Source organism: Suncus etruscus, chromosome 6 (genome assembly GCF_024139225.1).
Source record: "Suncus etruscus isolate mSunEtr1 chromosome 6, mSunEtr1.pri.cur, whole genome shotgun sequence".
In the NCBI taxonomy this organism is placed as follows: domain Eukaryota; kingdom Metazoa; phylum Chordata; class Mammalia; order Eulipotyphla; family Soricidae; genus Suncus; species Suncus etruscus.
In genome coordinates, this window is record NC_064853.1 from 112,509,662 (window position 1) to 112,526,400 (window position 16,739).

General features: G+C 36.5%; 1 protein-coding gene across 1 annotated transcript in view; it reads right to left on the bottom strand.

Moving 5' to 3' along the window:
* Positions 1-12,326, bottom strand: part of LPP (LIM domain containing preferred translocation partner in lipoma) — a 491,757-nt gene extending 479,431 nt beyond the window's left edge. Inside the window, exon 1 of the mRNA XM_049775963.1 lies at positions 12,260-12,326. The gene's annotated coding sequence lies outside the window, so the exon portion shown is untranslated. The remainder of the gene's footprint in view (positions 1-12,259) is intronic.
* Positions 12,327-16,739: the final 4,413 nt, after the last annotated feature.

Sequence of the window (16,739 nt, forward strand, 5' to 3'; positions counted from 1 at the left end):
TACATGTTTTCATAAAGGATTCCAAGCAATATGAAATTTGGCATTATTTTATGTACTCTTCCATATACCTCTTTGTGGAATCTCTGCCCTGAAGAATTTCTTTGGATGGCCACTGTCTTTTGCTTTGGGCAAAAACTCTTCTCCAACTATCCAGAACATTCCCTCCTGTCCTCATTTCTTTCACTGCATCCCTCTATTCTCTGGCTCTGTCCAATCTTAGCACAGCAACGCCTCATTGAGTACTTCTCTCTTTCCAGGCTAAAAGGCGTATGGTGGAAATATTAGAGAACTTTCTCCTTCACCTGGCAAACTAGATTAAACAAATCACTTCATTTTTTTGTTGTTGTTTTCTTTTGTTTTGTGTTTGGGTCACACCCGGTGACACTCAGGGATTACTCTTGGCTATGGGCTCAGAAATCGCTCCTGGCTTGAGGGACCATATGAGACGCTGCGGCATTGAAGCGAGGTCTGTCCTGGGTCAGAACTGTGCAAGGCAAACGCCCAACAGCTGTGCGATCGCTCTGACCCTAAACAAATCACTTCTATACAAAATAGTCTCAGCTTCTTTACCATCCAGTGCAAGTTGGAATATTTAAATAGCAAACTCCTCATGAACAAATGATCAATGTTTTTTTCCTGACCTACAGAATCCAATAGTTTCCAAGTGACAACTGAGGGATCATCAGTGGCACTGCTCCTAAAGAGGCCCTGGCATGACCACATCAACTGTTTCTATTGTGGGTAAGGTCAGGGACTCCTTCAAAAAATAGCTGATCTAAACAGAGCCCTGGGAGTGTCATGGCAACACTGCTCACAAGCTGCCAGAGGTAGGGAGGAAAGGGAGCCAATATGCGTGTACAGCTGCTGCATTTCAGAACAACACTCAAACCTCGTTAATATCATCTTGCTTAATACTGAATCCCATAGATCATAAGCTATTTTTACTGGGGATATAATAGATTTAAGTATCATCTTCCCTGCTTGCGTTTGAGCAATCCAGTCCTAGGGACTTGCTCTAGGAGAGCCGTCAAGACCTGAGGCCACACAGGGCTAACTCAAGAACAGTAGGGAGAGGAAGAGAAGGAGAATGTGAATGGGGGGAGAAAAATAGTTACTGGGTCTGAAAGTAAGGGAGTGGAAAAACTAAGTTATAGTAAACGAAAGTAAAAAGATATTGCCACAAATGCTAGGTTAAAATAAGATCCAGATTTGGCAAAATAGAATTATCTTTGCAGGACAGATGGGGACAGATAGCCACGTACTCTGGCCCTGGCTTGCTTTCATTTGTCTTGGGCAAGTGCCTCTCTGCAGATTCTAGATGTTAGGCAGCAAGTCACTGAAGTGAACCTTTCATAGTCTAAGAAACAATTTGGGGTTGCCATCCTGATTATCAGCAGCTCCTCTGCCTCAGAAACAGTAGGATGCCAGCTTCTGACTTTTGATTCTGGCAAAACAATGTAAAAGTCAAAGTTTGTCATATACTAAATACCTAACAAATTTCTGCTTCTTCCCATCTGTTCAGCATGCTCTGTGTAGTATAGCTATGTGTGTGCTTTATTCCAAATGATTTCATAGAAATGAGGAATCCAGCCAAGGCTGGCCAAGGGAAGAAGTTCTACCCCAGCCATCCCTCTCAACATGGTCAGCCTTGAAAAGTCATCTCAGAAATATCGCAGCTAACTGGGCAGTTCAAATAGATTGAGTCACTTCTTCTCAGTGAGGGGGTAAAGTAGATAGTGAGTCCTTAAGTTCCTTTCCATCTTGAAATTTTATTAGCTCGTATATCTTATAGTGATCTTAAAAATCAAGCACTAAGCTAAGGAAAAGTTGTGTGCTTCTCTATGCCACACTATGTCCAAGGCACTAAAGGGAATTCTGAGAAGTTGAGAGCAAGATTTCAACTTTAGATTGAGAAGCTTCATAATATGTAATATGTAATATATAATATGTATGTAACATATTATATGTACATAACATGTAATAATAATAGAACTGGAGATGGGTTAGCAGTGTAAGGAAGAGAGTTGAAAGACAGAAATACAAACTAAAGTTTAAGAGAAAAAGCCCAAAGTCAAGAATGTATTTCATAGCCAAATTGTGGAATGAAAAAACCACCCCAAAGAGAAAAGAATGAGATAGTGGTCCCTGAGGTAAGATAGCAAGACTCACATAGACAAAATGCAAGACAAAGATTTTATTGGAGTTAGGATGGGTAACTACTTTATGTCTTGAAATTTTTGTTTAGTTTTGTTTTGGTTTGGTTTTTGGGCCACACTCGGTGATTCTTAGGGGTTACTCCTGGCTATGCACTCGGAAATTGCTCCTGGCTTGGGGTAAACCATATAGAGCGCCAGGGATTTCCCAGGTCCATCCTGGGTCAGCCATGTGCAAGGCAAATGCCCTACTGTTGTGCTATAGCTTTGACCCCTGTCATGGATCTTTTTTTTAGAGACGGAGGCCACATACTGTGATGCTCAGGTATTACTCCTGGCTATGCACTCAAATTGTTCCTGGCTCAGGGGACCATATGAGACACTGGGAACAAACCAAGGTCTGTCCTGGATCAACCACGTGCAAGGCAAACTCCCTACCACTCTGCTATTGCTCTGGCCCCTTGGTTCATTTTTTTTTTTTTTTTTTTGGTTTTTGGGCCACACCTGGCGGTGCTCAGGGCTTTCTCCTGGCTGTCTGGTCAGAAATAGCTCCTGGCAGGCACGGGGGACCATATGGGACACCGGGATTCGAACCAACCACCTTTGGTCCTGGATCGGCTGCTTGCAAGGCAAACGCCGCTGTGCTATCTCTCCACCCTTGGTTCATTTTTAACATGCGTTGTCTCATACATTAAAGGCTAATTTAAAAAAAAAGGCTAACATAGTAATGGACAACCTAGTGCCATCTGCAAAATGTGAAGAGAAGTAATAAAAAACAAAAAGCACTGACAAATAACTAGGGTTCAGGCTTTTGCTCCATTGTCACTAACACCTGACCACTAATCCAATGGTGTGGGATCAACTATCCTTGCTTGGTGGATAAGTGAGATTACAGAATTTCAGATAAAATTTCTTGAAAATCATCTGACCGAAGTTCACATTCGAGATGAGGAAGCTGAGGCCCATCGAAAAAGAACTGCTTTCTCTCAATGATCTATTTCTGTTTTCTTTGCCACATTCTCTTCTAGGTCTGGCTGCCCATAATCTGCTTTGGCATGTAGTTTCAAAGTTAGTGTGGCCTGTCAAACATTTACTCCTCAACCCCATCTTCATTGATTCATTTCTTATGAAATCTCCAAGTACAGAGAGTTCCTTTAAATATTTTCATACTCAAAGATTAATCATAATGGACCACTAAGTCTTATCCCTAAAGCAAACTCACCTCTACACACGGACAGTTTCCTCTTTGAAAGTCTCAGAAAGCCACCTTGCTTAGTAAGGGGCAGTTAAATGCTTCTTCAATCAGGTCAGTCTGGAACTCCTATTTTTTGACATTTATTCAAGAACCTTCTCACATATATCCCACTGCCTCTAAATATCCCAAATCTAACTGTATATCTAACTGTATAAGCAGAGATGCCAAAATAGTTTCAAGCATCTTTAAAACAACATAGGCTATTTACCAGAACTATTGTAAATGTAACAAATGAGCACAGATGTGAGGAGTTTAGTTAGAGAAATAACTACATTTTGAACTGTCCTAATAATGAGAATGTATGAGGGAAATGAAGAGCCTGTTTAGAGTACAGGCGGGGGTCGGGTGGGGAGGAGGGAGACTTGGGACATTGGTGATGGGAATGTTGCACTGGTGATGGGTGGTGTTCTTTACATGACTGAAACCCAAACACAATCATGTATGTAATCAAGGTGTTTAAATAATTATATATATATAAACAAATGAGCACAGACAAAGAAAAGAAAAAGAAAAACAGACAAAGAGACATGACTGTGCACTGACAAGTCCTAGGTTCATCACCTCAATTTTACAAGAAAAAAAATATTGAAAGTAGAGTAACACTGTCTGGCCCCAGTCTCCCACACCGAGTTCCCAATGAAGTAAAGAGTTCCAGTTCTGCAGTCTCCAGAAATGCTGCTTTTGCCACTATCAAAAATTTCTGGATGGACATTCTCAATTGTAACTATGTCATCTACTGCAGAGAGAAACATCAGTAAAGAAAAAATACAAAAGCTACCCACAGGAAATATTTTACACTGAGTGATATTCCACCAATAATGTCATAGTAAAGCATAACAGAAAGATTCATAAGACATAGCTGTGTAACTCTAGAGGCAACCCATGGCATATATCAGATGGGAAGTAAACAATCAAACAAAAACCCCTTTAAAAATAAGAGAACTCAGATGCCAACACACTTAGCAATGGCCCTAGTCCGATAAAAAAGGCATATTGCCACCACTGTAATTCGTCCATTCACCAAAATGTTTTTTAAAAAGGACCCATATGCTTTCTTTTAGCTTCCATATGCTTTTTCAGCAAAGAAGCTAAAATATTTCATTAATTTTGAGTAATTAATAATTACTTATTTCACAATAGTCACCCTCATTAAAAAATGAAAATAACTGATTAAGCTGCAGGATCCTGGCTTTCAACTCAAGCTTAATTTTTTTTTCCATTTTTTCCCCTCAAAGAATTGAGTAAGAGAATAAAAAGAGCCAGTGTAGAAATTTTTGCACTGTGGGAAATGAAGAGTTACCCTGCATACAGCCTAGCATTCCACTTGACTGAGACAGCATGGTTTAATGAAAAGAACATGGACTTTGGGAGCAGAAATTCTTGAGAGCCAAAACCAGTTTGACCCCTGGTGAATAGTGTTTCTGAGGAAATGAAGGGCGTTGAAAAGATAAAGCCTGCTGGATTCCTTCAACCCAGCTTTCTATTATTCCCAGGGAGTGACTTCACAGAGCTGCCTCCTGCTATCACAAGGCATGGCTAAGGCCCGCCCAAAAATGCTTGGCTAAGTGCCAGTCATTGACAGCAGTCTATGGCCAATAGCTTTAAAATTGGTCTTAGTCCTAAAATAATGCTTCTCCAACTCTAATGAGAACAGAGGCTACCTGGAGAGCTTGTTCAAAGATGCAAATTTAGACTCAGAAGGAATGTTTAGAATGTGATCTGAAATCTGCATTTCTGATATACCCCAGATACTGCTGGTGTTCATTTGGTCTTCAGGCCATATTTGTGAAATAAGAACATAAAAATAAGTAAGTTAAGAAATAGAGTCTGTGAAAACAAGGCTTATCTCTTCAGGCTATGATGAAGATTATTAATCATTTTTCCAATAGTATTTTGATGTATTGAACAGCACAATATGATTTCACTTACCCTCATAATAGTCTTATAAATTGGGTATACTTTCCATTTTACAAGCAATGATCTTGTGATCAGACAGTGTCATCAATGTATTCAAAATCATGCAATTAATAATACCAGGTTCACATATCAACCTAATTGATATGAAGAAAAGCAATGAAAGATATGAAATAGAAGCAGATAGCACAGTATAATATAGCAATTATGAGAAACTTGTTCTTCCATAATTGCACTGCTAAATTTTTTAAGTCATGTCACTAATAATCTTTGGACCTCCTTGATCTCTGATGCTGACTTAAACTCTCATGCCATATCACCCTTGTATACTCACAGTGACTCATCAAGATCTGAACATTAAGCTCACACATGTGGTATTCATTAATTCTTGGCATAATCCTAACTCAAGTCATGCACATCTGTATTTGTGCTGATCAGAAATCTATCTCTGTTAAAAATCCCACACTCAATAAAAAAGGGAGAAAAACCAGATTCCTCACAGTACTGAAATTCCATTTCAAAGTACAATGAAGGTATATGATCCTAATTTCTATCTGTTGTCTCCTCATCTCATAAAAATGAGCAAATGAAGGGGTCGGAATGGTGGGCATTTGCCTTGCATGCGCTAACCTTGTACGGACCACGGTTCAATCCCCTAATGTCCCGTATATTTCCCCAAGTCAGGAGTGATTTCTGAGCACATAGCCAGGAGTAATCCCTGAGCATCACCGGGTGTGGCCCCCTAAAAGGAGCAAATGGAGACCACTACATTGATTGAGATGAAATATATAATATATTTAATGCAATTGTCCAACATATTATTCACATTATCCAACATAAAATTTTGGTATTGGCATCTTAAAGGTGTCAAATAGGCATATAATTAATATATTCTCATGTAAATGGTTTTTTGATATCTGATCATATCCTTACAGGAACTCCAATCACACAAACTCACTGTATTCTTCTGGGTTTATTTCTACTAAGAAATTTTATAGTTTGGAGTATAAGTTCACTGTCCCCTTTCACATGTAATATAATTTTTGTAGGTATCACATATTTGGAACAAATATGAATTAAATGTATACATTGTTATTCATTATAAAACATCAACAAATTACTAGATTTCTCTAAACATGGTCCTTATCTATATAAAATAATCATCTTAATGAGGTTAAATTAAATACTAAGTTCAAAATGGCTAGAATTTAGCAAATTATGATGTAGAGAGGGGGAATGAATTTGAGAATTTGAGAGGGGGAGGCAAGGTGTTAGTGAGGGAGTTGGTGAAGGACGTAGGTTAAGTTTCAATATTGAAACATCTCCAGTATTTTTAGACACATAATTGTCCTAAATCACAAATACAAATGAGTTTGAAATGCAAATTTAAAAATTGGCATTTTTTGAAATGCAGAATAAAAATAATTACCTCTACTGTTAGGTAGAATCCAATAGCAACTGGAAATGTATGCTATTCAAATGTCATCGTACACTTCTCTGAAAAATATACTAAAAAATATACTTTGCTAAATTTGAAGAACACAAAAAAATCCATTGCCTTCAATATTTCAAATTCTGAAACTGCAGAGAATATTCTATGCAGAGATATATTTTTCAACTATTCAAAAATTAATTTGGGCTTCAGACTTCTTATTATCATCCACTTCTCTACCCCAAAATATATAATACACACTGTGCATGTGAATTTTATGTGCATACACACACAACTACTGTCTCAGATGAATTTCATGGAAAAAAGTAACTTGTCAACTAAGAGAAGAAAATTTATTTAAAGATATAGACATTTTTATAAGGACTGTAAACAAATACGTTCTTTAGTAAGAATGATCACTCAACCTTATCATAATAAACACTCCCAACAATAGAAAAAGCTCTTAATTTAAAACTTTGCTTTCCTGAAAATGTGGAAAACGAACAACCCAAAAATTTCTGAAAATTGGGGTTATGTGAATTTTAACATCGTTTACTCTGCCTTCCTCCTCCTCTTCCCATTCCATATGTGGAGAACTTGACATTCAGAAGACTAAGTTCTTCTCCAATGTTATTAAATTTATTAGTTCAGGATTTAAACCTCAGATGCTCTCAGTCAATTTCTACATTCTATATTTTCATAGTATCAGATTCAATATTCGTGTTTAGAACTCGTAATCTCTAATCTATATTCTAGCTAAAGAATAATTATTATTCTCTTCTATGAATCTGGATGTCTCCTAAAAACATGACTGATTTTGTCCAAGATTGTTCCTGGATCTTTTTTTATTCCCAGTCAATCCCATGACAAGGCAGAAAAATGATATGAAAATTTGAGAGATGGTGCTATTAATAATGTGTAGTACACAACTGGAAATTATAAGCATTGAACTATATTTTTACTGTATTGGCTATTCTATATTTTTACTTATTAATTATTCATCCAAAGTAGCTGAAAGCTCATACTTAGTTATAATTCATTGGCTAGCATGGACAGAAGGTAATGTCAGGTGACATTAGCCCCCTACAGTAAAAGTCCAGTCTGCAAAGAAATACAAAGCAGAAGCTGACCAGAATCTTCCTTCCCACAGTACCGCAGAATTAATGAAGATATGTAGGACCCTTTTATATTTTAAGAGCATACCATTTCCTGCACTGATCCTGATTATTAGTTTTGCTTGAAATAAGTCCTCATAATCCTTTGTAATATCAGGAAGAAAATGAATGTTTATAGAAAGAGATTTCTCGGGGCCGGGTGGTGGCGCTAAAGGTAAGGTGCCTGCCTTGCCTACGCTAGCCTTGGACGGACCGCAGTTCGATCCCCCGGTGTCCCATATGGTCCCCCAATCCAGGAGCAACTTCTCAGCACATAGCCAGGAGTAACCCCTGAGCGTTACCGGGTGTGGCCCCCCCCCCAAAAAAAAAGAAAGAAAGAAAGAAAGAGATTTCTCTGAAAAGTAGAGGTAAAGCTATGGAGTCAGAAGAAAGAAATTTATACAAAGATCTGCAACTTAGATTTGCAGATAACTCAGACTCCCTCCTTGACCCAATATCTCATTGTCTAAAATAGGACTATTTGGCAAATTTGGCTATTAAAGTCCCCTCTTATATTGACATTCTGATCTCATTATAGGTGAATGGCACACCTTGGGAAAGTGAAACAACTGAAGAAAAGAAAAATCCCTATGTCACCAATGGATTTGTTTAGCATAGTCTACACAGAAATGAGACACAAGCCATTGAGATAAGAGTTTTTTCCCCCTTCCCTAACCAGTGGGCTATAGATTTTCATTGAGTTGGATTGTCATGTACATATGCCCATTAATTGCTATAGAAAAGTGAAATAGAATCATTAATTCCTTCTGCTTCCCAGAATGTGAAAAAATTCAAGTCAAATATTATAAAAAATTTTATATACTGGCTCTGTGTTAATCAAAGAACTTTTCTAATAAATAAAAGTGGCTTAAATAAAGTGGCAGCAGGGTAAGAAAAACTGATCTAAGAAATTAAATCATACCTAATAGCGCATTTAATTTAGTTATACTATAGTCAACTGTTGAAATTCAATCTGTTGCTAGATGCAAAACTGAATCAAAAAAGAAAGTGTCTTACCCAACTTGATATAGCCAGACCTGGGTTTAGAATTAGATTTTCATGACTTCAGGTCAATATAACAACACACAGCACCTTTTACTCCCTCAAACAATGAGATTCTATCCTTGTAACCAGAAACTCAATTACATTTATAACAACTGTCTCTGGATCTGCATCAAAAACACAATAACTGACTGATTTAAAGTAGATAGGGCTGTTTCCTTAAAATTATAGTAAATAGTGCACTCTAACAATATAAAAAAGTCCATGAGAATTCATTGGGTATTATTCATCCCTGTTAATGAAATACACTGTGAAAAGAGGGATAATCAAATGTCTACAGGAGGCCAGAAATCTGTTCTTGTTCAAGTATAGATCTTGCCTATTAAAGAACATTGGGTCAGCCCTAAATAGTAAACAGAGTATACCATTTCAGATTCCATGAAGCACAGTTTTAAATAGACTTGGTTTGGAAATGGGACAAGGAATACACCACAGTCAGTGGATCAATGTTGAAAGCAGAGGAAAACAATGATTACACTCATTAAGTAAGTACCTGTTGACACATCTACTGTCAAGTCTAATGATTTATTTAAACTGTTATTCCTTCTTCATTACTGCCACTGATACCAATTATTACAAGGTAACTTCAAATTTCTACAGCATACCTCCCAAACACACATATTTCACTGCATAATTGTGACAAACTTTATGTCAATTGTTTTTTCCCAAAAAGTGGATGTACCACTAAAGAGAGAATTTTATTTTTTTTAAAAAATGGACCCATATTATAAAAAGGAAAATCATTTAGTGTGAAATTATCTTTATTGCAGTATTAGGCTAACAGAGCACTCAATAATGTTAAAAAATGGTAATGATTACACAATTAAAATAGGATGGTCACTTTTTAACTTTGCAGAAAAAGAGATAAAATTTGAGTACAAAAAATACTTAATAATTAAAATTTGGCCAGCACTATAGGTCAGAGTGATAACATAGCAGATAGGGCATATTTGTCTTACATGTAATTGACCCCAGTTTGATCCCCTGACCCCTCAAGGCTGCCAGAGTAATTTATTATTTTATAATAAAATTTCATTATTTAAGGACTGTGATTACAGAAATATTCACAATAGTGTTTCAATCATAGTTGTACACATCCCATCATTACTAGTGCAAATTTCCCACCAACAATGTCCCCCGTTTCCTTTCCACCCCACCCCTATGCCCCTGCTGTCTCTGGAGCAGGCATTTTGCTTCTTTCTCTCACCAATTCACTCTCTCTCCTTTCTGACACAGTGGTTTTACTATTGCTAATGAGGGGAGCCCTACATATCACTTTATTCCCTTTTAGCACCCATTTCTTGCCCAGAGTGATCAGTGCCAACTATCATTATCATGGTAGACCTTTTTCTTGTTAACTGCACTCATCACTCTTTGTGGCAAGCTTCTTATCATGAACTAGTCCTCCAGCCCTCATTTACTGTCTTTGAATATTATTTACCGTACTATCTTTTTTACTTATATTGCACAGCTGAGTGAAACTATTCTATGTTTATTCCTCTGACTCACTTCACTCCGTGTAAAATCTAAGAAGCTTCTGCACTTCAAAGGAAACTGTGATTAAGATATATGGTCATCCATGGAATGGGAGAAACTATTCACTCAATACTCATCTGATAAAGAGAAACTATTCACCCAAGACTCATCTGATAAACTATTTACTCAATACTCATCTGATAAATTTATGACATATACAAGGTACTGACAGAAATTAACAAGGAAAAACCATCTAACCTTGTCTAAATATGGGCAGAACAAATGAATGAACATTTTCTCAAGGAAGATATACAGATAGCTAAAAGGTATATAAAAGAATGCTCCACATCATTAATCATCAGGAATATGCAAATCAAAACAACTATGAGATATCACCTTACACAGTAGAGACTGGCACACATCACAAAGAACAAGAACAACCAGTGCTGAAGTTGAAGGAAGAAAGGGACTCTTGTTCACTTTTAGTGGGAATGCCATCTAGTCCAGCCTTTCTGGAAAATAATTCTATATTCCTCAAAATAAAATAAAATGTAGATTTTTGGGACCAGAGAGATAGCACAGCAATAGGGCATTTGCCTTTCACAGAGCCATCCAATCCAGGACAAATGATGGTTCTAATCCTGGCATCTCAGATGGTCCCCTGATCCTGCCAGCAATGATTTCTGAGTGCAGATCCAGGAGTAACCCCTGAGCACCACCAGGTGTGACCGAAAAAAACAAACAAACAAAAGTATATTCCTCAAAATACTGAAAATTGAGCAATATGGTCAATATGGTCAGCAATAGCTCTTCTAAAAATATACCCTAAAGACACACACACACACACACAATACAGTACAATACAATACAATACAATACAATACAATACAATACAATAAATATACAAAAATGCCCTCTGCACTCCCATGTTCATAGCAACACTAATTACAATAGCAAGAATCTGGAAATAATCCAGGTACCTGACAACAGATGAGTAGTTAAATAAATTCTGGACACCTACACAGTGGAACGCTATGCAGCCATTAGGAAAAATGAAGTCATGAAATTTGCTTATACATGGATGAACATGGAGATTATTGTGCTAAGTAAATGAGTCAAAAGGAAAGGGATAGACAAATCTTACTCATTTGTGGAATATAAGAAAAAGAAGAGATAGTTTGATAATAATACACAGAGACCAAGGTCCGTCCTAGGGTAGGAAGTTCCCCACAAAGAGCTATGAGTGTAGCTAGAGTAGAGAAGGGCCTCCTAAGACAATGCTAGTTGAAGCTGATCACTCTTGGACAAGAACCTCATACTGAAAGTAGAAAAACTAACAGGTGAGGCACCCCTCATTAAAAACAGTGCAAAAACCACAGTATCGAAAAGGAGAGAGAGAGAGAGAGTGAGTAGGTGATTGAGTGAGTGAGAGTAAGAGAGAGAGAGAAAGAGAGAAAGAAAGAGAGAAGCAATTATCCTGCCCTAGAGCAAGGTGGGGTGAAGGTTCAGGAGGAAGGGAAATGGGATACACTGGTGACTGTAACAAGGAGGGTACACTGTTGAAGGATAGTGCACACTGTATGACTTAAACCCAACAATGAACAATAAATTTTGTAACCACAGTGCTTAAATAAAGCAATTAAAAATATTGAAGAAATTAGAATTCTAATAGTTTTATGAAGCCAATTTTACCCTAATACTAAATATCAAAAGCTTATAGTGATATCACTCAAATAGTAAATAAAAAAAAGAGAATCATTATTAAACATTGTTGGTCGAAGTCCATAAGATGAGGATTCAGAGCTCCTCTTACCTCAGTTAGAAGCTCCTGGAGTAATCAACGGACAAGACGTTCAGCAAGTTGCAACTGTAGTATCTGTAAATAAAATAGTAGAGGTTACTCATAGTGCTAAATTGCATGCATTTATTAAAGTTCATAAAAGTATGTGTGCATATTGAGATAATTTTCTTGTTTCACAAAAACAATTCCATATCCAGAATGCCTTTTCACTGGATAACAACCCAATGAAAATTAGTTATGAAGAGACAAGAAGACATGATTCTTCCTCATAAATGTAAAAACATAAGTGTAAAAACAAAGTTCACATTAAGATAGGAAGATTGATAAGGGATTAGCTGTTTCATTATTAATTTTAAATTTTTCAGGCCAAATGGGTATTTCTTTCTTTATATTATAAATAATGAAATTTAGTGGTCAGAGCTTTTCCCTAGTCCCAAAAATAGGCAGTGCATGATAGAACATGAGTTTACACATTGTAGCTCTGTAATTTTAGTGATCTAAAATCTTAGCCTTTTCTGGGATATTAGCATGGAAATATAGATGATTAAAAAAAAATTAGTCACTTTATCTACTAGGCTTGATGACAAATAGAATAAGAAAAAAATCAATTATTTGTCTAACTAAATAAATAGAGCTAATCATATGTGTCTCTTTACCAATGGTCCCAGGCAACTCACTTAATGTCTAAGCAGTAATAAAGGATATAGTTACTTCACTATACCTTAGTTTACTTTTCGAGAAGAGAGGACAGAGCAATAGTACACTGGGGAGGGCATTTGCCTTGCACAAGACTGATCAATGTTCCATCTCAGTCATCCAATAGGGTCTCCCAAGCCCACTGTGAGTAGCCCTGAACACAAATGAGCATGGATCAAAAACAAACAACCCAAAAAGGGACCTTTTCTAGATTTCCCATTATTTCATATCTATCTATATGACATAAACATACTGTTATATAAGAAAGAGCATTTTGTCTGAGTTTATATTTATATCATTCAAAACTGCTATGATCCCTATAGTAGGATGCAATATTTCTAAATTTAAGATATGTTTTTACTAGCAGCCCGGGGGAGGGGGCAAAGGAGGGGGATACGGGATGCATACTGGGAATAGGGGTGAAGGGAGGACAACATTGATAGTGGGAATGCCCCTGCTTCAATGTCACTATGTACCTAAAATATTACTGTGAAAGATTTGTAATCCCCTTTGGTCAAAATAAAAATTATTTTTAAAAAATGGATGTTTTATTTGTGCCATTAGTTGTAAAATACCTCAATTTTCATTTGTGTTAACCTCACATACTTCACCTACTAATAAAAAAATAAAAATATTTTCTCCAAACATAAAGTCTTAAAATAAAAGTATCCTTTGACTTCAAAAATAAAGAAATACTGCTTTCAGTGAAAGCCCTACATTTTATTAAGTGTTGTTTTAAAATCTGTGTTTATAATCACACATCAGATTCAGGGACAGTACTTCCAGTGAACCTTCAAGAACAAGAGAGTTTCTTTTAGCACACCAAATAAGTATAGAGAAGTCTAAGCCTCTAGAAACCTTTATTAATATATCTCATTTTCCCATAAAACCCCAATTAAATTGAAACTAGAATATAGCTAATGAATTGCATGCAATATGGTCAAAGACAACAGGACATGAACTGGTTTACAGAACTGAGTTTATCAAGGAGAGAAAATCCTGACATAATGATAAAGGGGTTAAATGATAAATCACTCTGATATAAAGCGTTGTGTGAAAAGGCATAATAAAAAAACCATCATAAAGAATATTGTAATTCATGTGCTTCAAATAAAAAGACTTATCTTTTTATCATTTAAAAATTGGCCCTTCATTTGGGGTTTTAATACCCAAACTTTCATAACTTTAATAACTAAGACAGTCTCTCATTTGGGAGTGCATTCTTCAAAGAGAAAGGTAAATGAGTATATGCCATTTGAATGTCAAATATTAAAGCATATTTACTATTTGATTTTGCTTCACAGGTAAGTGAAAGGAAAAAGGAAAACTTCACATGTGTGTTCTTTGCAGGCTGTGATACATCATTGCAAAACAACAAAAGTTGTGCTCAAGGGCTTAGTTACATATAATAATAAAATCAAGAAAATTTTTCTGATAAAGATTTCACCAAAGTCTGATCTTAAGGAGAAGAAAACCTTAAGCCTTCTATGGTATAAGCTCACCTCCTTTCTTCAAAATTTGAATCATAGCTCTGTGTACTCAGTAACGTTTTAGTATTTTCCAAAGCAATGCAAAATTGCTAGACCCAGAAAGACATCTAGAACAACTGAGAAAAAAAATTCAATTCCAATGTCTTTAATAACATCAATTATCCTTGGATGTCTCTGTATTTGATGACCACTGAACCTGACAGAATCCTTTCTAAGCCACCCAATCTCTCCCAGGAATAATATTCTCACTCCCAGAACAACATCATCCAAAGACAAAGAAAACTGCATGTTTATAATTACCCTCTTACTTGTAAAACTTCAACCAGTTAATAAGTTCTATGTAAAGCAAGACACAAAACCCAGATGAGACTGGCAGATGATAACTGATCATTTCGACTACATATTTTGGAAAACAGAAGGAAGCAATTAAAGACAATGTTGGATTGAAGATCTTTAAGGAAGTAGAATGGAAAAGGAAATAAAAAAAAGAGACCCATTTTAATCAGCCTTTTGTTTGTTTGTTTGTTTCTGGGCCACACTCCCTTGACACTCAGGGGTTACTCCTGGCTATGCGCTCAGAAACCGCTCCTGGAAGAAACAGTGGACTATATGGGCTGCCGGGATTCGAACCACCATCCATCTAGGATCGGTTGTGTGCAAGGCAAATGCCCTATCACTGTGCTATTGCTCTGGATCATCATGAGGCCCCTTTTTATAAGCCAGGTTATTCTCTGATTTGCTCTTTGACCCACTGATTATCATTCTATCATGAAAAAAATATCAATCATTTGCATCAAAATTAATAATAGCAATAAAATATGGATTTCAATCATTGATACTGAATGTTAAAGTAAAAAATAAATGTTGTGAAAATTGCATAAAATCGTTCTCAAAGTCAAAGAATGAGTACTCTTTCATTCCGGTAGTCTTTCATAATACAAACTATTTTCTTGGGGAAAAAAGTCCCACATTGAAATACAGATGCAGGAACTGGTTTCCATCCTTAGTACAATTCCAAAGTCTTTTGAATGAAAATGTACATGGCAATAGCCACTGTGAAGTGAACACAAAGTTTGAAAGAGTATTTAAAAAGTAAAATATCTGCTGCAGAAGCAGGGAGGAAAACTGGGGATTGGTGGCAGAAAATGTGTACCAGTGAGTGATGGTGAGCATTGTATGGCTGAAATTCAGCTATGCACAACTTTGTAACCACAGTGTTTAAATAAAGTAATTTGGGGGAGGGCACACCATGTGATGCTCATGGGTTACTCCTGGCTATGCATGAAGAAATTACCCTGGCTTTGGAGGACCATATGGACGCTGGGTATCGAACCACAGTCAGTCCTAGGTCAGCCTCATGCAATGCAAACACCCTACAGCTGTGCTATTGCTCTGGCCCCTAAATAAAGTAATTTTTTAAAATGTTGTTCAAAACCATCTTTAGGATCCCAGTCCACAAAAGCTTCTTGAGTGTTTGAACTATTTTTCCTTGGTTTGATCTCAATTTATATAAATAGGTAAGTTAAATATACAGAAAAAAAAGCACAGTATTATATTTTAGCAATAAAGATATCTAGTTCATTGCTAACATTTTCAGTTAACAAAAAGGTTAGTTCCTAACATGCATGTTCAAAGATAAAAGGTAAGTTTTATTCACAACTTCAAAGTGATCCATGAATTTTATAAAGTCGGCTCAACCAGCTACCTATTTGTGTAGGTAAAGATAAAAGGAGAAAAGATGATTTGGATCTCTTCTCCAAAGAGGCACCCTTCTAGTTGGGAGGGTGCAGTGACGCTGTTATCTCTGCTTCTTCAGCTACTCATAAACATAAAAAGAACAGCTCAGATTGCAAACCTTTCAGACTTTTCCCTTGCTCTTTTCCACAGGGTTCTTTACAGAAAAGCCATTGTTTTATTGACCTCAGTCCCCCCAACCCATACTTCGTCAGGGTGAAGATGACTTTGTCACAAAGTAAAGTGCATACTTTTTATTTGATCAACAGCATGGAATATAATCTTTCTATTTTCTTTTTTCTCAGGTCTCCAGTGTGGTTATTCCAAAAACACTGCTATGTCTAGATATTGTGCATCTGAGTTTGATGTAGTGGTAAGAAACTTACTTAAATTAAGACTTGTAAATTCAATATTAAAATAGTAAACATGATTTTGAATAAGTGTCAATAAAAGCATAGAATTAATAGATTGAGCCAAAGGCATTAGATGACAAACTTTAAATATCCTACATTTCTATCCTCAAATCCCACTTGAAGAACATTTTTAAATGCACTCTTTCTCCCTCTTCCATA